Source organism: Leptonychotes weddellii, chromosome 4, assembly GCF_054177405.1.
Source record: "Leptonychotes weddellii isolate Sample4059 chromosome 4, ASM5417740v2, whole genome shotgun sequence".
In the NCBI taxonomy this organism is placed as follows: domain Eukaryota; kingdom Metazoa; phylum Chordata; class Mammalia; order Carnivora; family Phocidae; genus Leptonychotes; species Leptonychotes weddellii.
Genome location: NC_138372.1, coordinates 6840954 through 6846856, shown reverse-complemented (window position 1 = coordinate 6846856; position 5903 = coordinate 6840954). Strand labels below are relative to the sequence as shown.

At 50.7% G+C, this 5903-nt stretch overlaps 1 protein-coding gene across 1 annotated transcript in view; it reads right to left on the bottom strand.

Moving 5' to 3' along the window:
- The window catches only part of KIF1B (kinesin family member 1B), a 137286-nt gene extending 132073 nt beyond the window's left edge, over positions 1-5213 (bottom strand). Inside the window, exon 1 of the mRNA XM_081816819.1 lies at positions 4878-5213. The gene's annotated coding sequence lies outside the window, so the exon portion shown is untranslated. The remainder of the gene's footprint in view (positions 1-4877) is intronic.
- Positions 5214-5903: the final 690 nt, after the last annotated feature.

The following is a 5903-nucleotide window of genomic DNA, read 5'->3' as shown; positions in this document are numbered from 1 at the left end:
AAAGAGTAACCAATACAGCAAGTCCCTAAAGATTACAAGGCGATGACATCCAAAACACAAGCCAAGGGATTAGCTGAAGTCTGGGAGAGTAATCTTTTCTCTATGACTGGAGGAAAGAAGGTAAGAAAGAAGGCAGATAATTCTTTCAGTAGAGAAAGAGGAAGCGTGCGGCGGCTGGGGGGGGGGGGGGTGGGTAGTTCATGCCTTTTTTTCCCTATGAGGTGGTAGGTAAGGTTTTTGTTTGTTTGTTTGTTTGTTTTTTTGCGAGAGAGAGAATGAGGGAGGAGGGTCAGAGGGAGAAGCAGACTCCCCGCTGAGCAGGGAGCCCGATGTGGGACTTGATCCCGGGACTCCAGGATCATGACCTGAGCCAAAGGCAGTCGCTTAACCAACTGAGCCACCCAGGCGCCCGGTAGGTAAGGTTTCAAGCCAAGCATGGGGCAGTGGGGAGAATTGAGTAAAGCAGTCAAAATTTTAGAAGTCACTGTGGAGAACAGTGGAGGGAAATGAACAGAATTAGAATTACTTCAACAGACACCAAAGACAGATTCAGAGGAGACCTAAGATTACACATTAATTGTGGCACTAACCCCCAGCACTGTGTGAGATTTCTCCATGGCAGGCTAAATATAGAAGGTATGGGTGGTAGGAAGGATGTAAGACTGGCATCTGCATAATGGGTCTTGCAGAATAATAAAGAATTAAAGACTGCAAGTGCTGGTAAGAAAAGAGCTGAGGCAGTGCACCCCAGAAGTCACAGAGCTGAAGCAGTGCTCCCCAGAAGTTAAGTGTACTAAAGGAAGACAAAAAAGTAAAATCTGGAAGAGGCTGATTGACCAGGAGACGATGTGGAAGAGCACACAGAAGGAGACTACAAAAATGAGAGCTGTAAATGATCAGAGCTTCAGATCTGAAGGACAATCTGACATTAAGACAGATCTGAAGGTGATGACAAGGTAGAAGATGGGGCCACAATACTGAGTTACCGGAACAGCATGAAGCTAACGTTTGCTTGAACCGAAGTCAGAAAAATTTTATGGTTAAAGGTAGTTACAGAAGAAGTACAGTACAGTGGCTACGTACTTATTTCTAGTGACCTTGGGGGAAGTCACTTAACCTCTGTTTCTTCATCTGTAAAATAGGGGGTAACAGTATCTATTTCATATGGTTGTTACAAGGATTAAACTAGTGAACAATGTAAACTGCTTGGAAAAGAGCCTAGCACATAGAAAGGGCTCAATATGAGTGAGCTATTTTGTCATTATTGTTGTTGTTATTGTTTATAGTCACTGACATCTGTCAGGATGATGTCAGAAATTCAGACAGAGGAAGAATTAAGCCAAGTATCAAAGACATCACACAGAGCAATGGTAGAGGATGGTATAGTTGAATGATACACTTTGGAATAAACAATGTGATATTAAATATAAAAAAAATTTCTTTAATCCATCAGACATTTACAATCTTGTGACTTCAAACACATATACAAACAACGACAAAGCAATCATAAAAGTACCGACTGAGCATTAGGTAAGTATTATATGGCAATACAAAAGGGAAAAGGCTCTGACTATAAAAACCATGGAAACTACCACAGTATGGACTAAATTGTACTAAACCACTAAATTGTACTAAAACGGAAAAGACCTAGGGTTAACTCTATCTTACCATGTCTGTATACAAATGGTAAAGTGTACATTCCTTGAGAGTAAAGAACTAAATCTCTATATGCACTGTCAATAAACTGGTAATGAACGTCATAAAAGTGAGCGTAAATGAATCACTGGGCCATTAAACAAAAAGTCCACCTCAAAGAGAAGTCCCAGGACCCTTCTGTACTTCTTGTCACAGTCACATCTGCTTCATTTATCTTCTATTCTAATGAGCTGCACAAAGAAAAGTTCTGAAAGTATGTGTATTTATCCCCAGACTTCTGGGGTGCACTGCTATTCAAACTTTTATGAACTCCAGAAATTCATCAGTTTGTTCCAACAAGGCCATCTTTCAAAGAGAACGACATGAAGTAGACAGACTATACCTTTCACTTCAGAGCCTTGTAAAATTATATCAGTTTACAAGATCAAAAGGATATGCTTCACTCCTGGAAAAGACCTGCTGTGATTAGCAGCCCGGGAAGGGGTTTACAAACCAGAAGGCAGGGGCCCAGTGTTGTCCTTTACTTTGTACACAGAACAAGACCATGGCAGGGAAGTGGGCTAGAAAGCTTTGGCCTGGGAGAGACTATTGGCACTCTTCTTGAGAGTTTATTCCCTGAACAAATTCAAAGTGGGAAAGAGAAAAAAGGAAAGCTGCATTCATATCTGGTCTTGGAAGGAAAAATGGTCTGTTTAAAGCCTTCGAAGCTGTACTTAATTGGATAAATTTTGGAAAAACATTCATCAAAACAGAGCTGCACAGATTCATAAAATTCTGCCGCCAAATCAGGTTCACAATCAGGTCTCATTTTATCAAACGCTAAAAATTATATTTAAACACAATTCTTCAGATCGTTTTTTGCTAGTAAAGTAACTGTAAAAATTTAAAACTTAGAAATAGTTCTTAATTGGGGCATGGAATTTTAAAACAGACATTCTGTATTTCTCTCATGCTAAAGTAAATACAAAAAGCACTGGTTTCCATTGACACCACTTTTTATTCAACTAAGTTTTTGTGTGTTTTTTTTTTAAGATTTTATTTATTATTTGACAGAGAGAGAGACAGCGAGAGAGGGAACACAAGCAGGGGGAGTAGGAGAGGGAGAAGCAGGCTTCCTGCCGAGCAGGGAGCCCGATCTGGGGCGATCCCAGGACCCTGAGACCTGAGCCGAAGGCAGACGCCTAACCGACTGAGCCACCCAGGCGCCCTCAACTAAGTTTTAAAAGGAAAGCTTAATGATAAAAATACAAAAATAAAGCATTAAGACTTTTCTTAGAAAACCTTAACTGAAAATTTTTAGATAGTTCAACTTAAGAAGTCACAGGAATTTGTTCATTAAGAAATGAAGTTTGAGGGGCGCCTGGGTGGCTCAGTCGTTAAGCGTCTGCCTTCGGCTCAGGTCATGATCCCAAGGTCCTGGGATAGAGCCCCGCATCGGGCTCCCTGCTCGGTGGGAAGCCTGTTTCCCCCTCTCCCTCTCCCCCTGCTTGTGATCCTGCTCTCACTGTGTCTCTCTCTGTCAAATAAATAAATAAAATCTTAAAAAAAGAAATGAAGTTTGAAAGCAAAAGGCACAAAGACAGGCATGCCACTCTCCTCAAGCATGTAGGAGAAGCCAGATTTACAAGCTCACACTGAATTCAGTTATTGATCATTTCCAGATCTGCTTTACAATCCCAAGGTGTGTGCAATCCTCATACTCCATCCTCACACGGTACATTTAACTCCACCTGCCTCATAATCCAACAGCCACACCAAGTTAATTAGAAAGCACCACCTCACTTAAGAGAACACAAGCTAAGATTTTATTATGACTAAGCTAAGCTGACAAAATGCCAGCCTTTAAATAAAATATCCACCATGATATCACTTAAGAGCTATTCAAACCCAATCACCACACTTTCATGGGGCTCAGACAGACCCATCTATGACACAAAGCAACATACTCAGTGTCGGCAGAACAGCTGCCTAGAACAGTAAGAGATATGTGAGCAAGGGATCTGTTGACAATCTAATTTCAGCTACCTCCAGATTCCACAAAGATGACAACCTGCATCCTCAGAAATACTGCTGCATGCCTTCCCACTGTCAGAATATGCCAGGTTACTAAATCTCTGCATGGTGAGCTACTCTGAAAACCTACCCATCCAGTGCAATATACTAACTCGAAGCCTCCGTACTGGTAAACTGGCCTTAGCAATCCTCAGATCTGCCTGTGTACATGTAAGGTATCATCATCAGGCCTCCATGTCCATAGCACTGGCCGTAAAAGATGAATAGAGAAACACAGGATTCACCCCAACAAGAATGGAAGCTTGAAGGCACTTTAGCACAGAAACTCATTTAGCAATTCACCTAGGAGAAAAAGTGATTCGGGAGTTCAATTCTGGTTTTAGGGCCGGAATGTGTCGTGTTGCATGAACAATGACTAGCTTGCTCCAGCAGGCTCCCAACCCCCACAACTTGGCTTCTGGCGCGGCCAGTCACCCTGAAAGCTGCCAGGGCTGTCACTCGGTGCCTTCCAGCAACCGGACTTGGCTACTAAAGGATTTGTCAGATCATCCTCCCAATATGGCTGCCAGAGTAATCCCGGGCTGCTGAACGCCGAGACCACACCAGCCTTCCTCGCGCCTGGCCAGCATCCCACACGCCCCCTCCCTTTCCATCGCGCTCCTCTCCCCGCTCCTCGCGCCATCGGCTTCCCCTCCGCCACGCCAAGCCCCTTCCTACCTTCATCTGGCCAAAGGGCATAACCCCATTCCCAGGCTCAGCTCCGACGCCAACCGTAATGGGGGAGAGGGGATGGGGGAAACGAGAACCGGGGGCTTCAAAACGGCGCGGAGCCCGCTCCACAGAGCTGCAGGGTGCGCAGAGAGCGCAGGCAGCCGACAACGGCGGGCCGGCTGACCGCTGGGCACAGCCCCAGTCCCGAGGCTCAGGGGAAGCCGAGGGCTGGTGCGGGGCACTGCGGGCGACCCAGCAGGCCGCTGGACCCGAGGTCGGGGCTTGCCGGCCCGGGAGGGTGCCCCGCCCCGCCCCACCCCGTGCCCCGGTGGGGCGGCGCGGCTCCCGCCCGGCCCCGCGCTTCCTCCGCTCGGACCCCGCCCGGCCCCGGCCCGGCCTCCCCTCCCCCCGCAGGCCCCCCCCGCAGGCCCCCTCCGCAGGCCCCCTCCCCAGCCCCGGCGGCCGCGGCGCCAACCGCCGCCCGCCCCCAGCCTTACCTCAGCCGCACTGCGGACCGACGGGCGGACTGGCGGGCCGGGTCAGCAGGCGCCGCGACGCGCGGGGGCGCGGGGGGCCCGGCACCGACGCTTCTCAGCGCGAGCAGCGGCTGCCGCGAGCCGCAGGGCGCCGCTCCGCAGCCCCATCACGCAGCGGCCCGGCCCCGCATCGAGGGCCGTGACGCGGGGAGGGCGGGAGCACTGGCAGCCGGGGCGCGGCGACGAGCCGGCGGTGGCAGCTGCTGCGGACGGGGAGCGCCTCGGCCTCGCGCCGGCGCCTCCCAAAGCTGCCGCCGTCTGACGGCCCCGCGTCGCTCCTCGCGAAGCTCCGCCCGCAGCCGCCCGCGCCGGACACCGCCCCGAGCCGGGCCGCCGCGCGTCACCTCGGCCCGCCCCGACGTCCGCGATTGACGCGGGAGCCGACCAATCGGAGCTTAGAGCTCGGGGCGGCCGGCCAATCGCAGGGTGAGCCAGAGAGGGGATGGGGCGAGGAGCTGAGGAGATGCCCGGGCGCCTCCTGGTGGCCGGGACGCCCGCGCGGGTGCGGGGCTGCGGGGCTGCGGGGTTAGGGAGGCCGGCGCCCAGAGTCCCCCTCACGGGTGACCCGCGAAGGACGTCATTCGGTAGCGGTCGCGCCTGGCCCACCTGATGATCCGCCTTGTAAGGAAACAAAGCTTGGCCAAGCGGGGCGGGGCTGGACAGTGAGGGCCAGGCGCCTGCGGAGGGGCTGAGATGAATACGGGAGGCGGCCGAGTGTGGAGTCATTGTGCGTTTGGAAAGCTTCTCGCTCGCCGAAGCCGCCAAACACGGCGCAGTCGGAATTGAAACACGCAAAGGGATGAGTGTATTATCCCGCAGCAAGCTTCCCGGCCTATTCTTATCGAGCCCGATCACAACACCTCCCACACGCCACCTTCGGAGAAAAGGCGGAATGAGTAATGGAAAAGCATGACTTAGTGGGCATTCAACCGGGCAAGGGCCGTGAGTAAAAGAACAAAACGCTTTGTATCGTCCCTGAGCTAATGA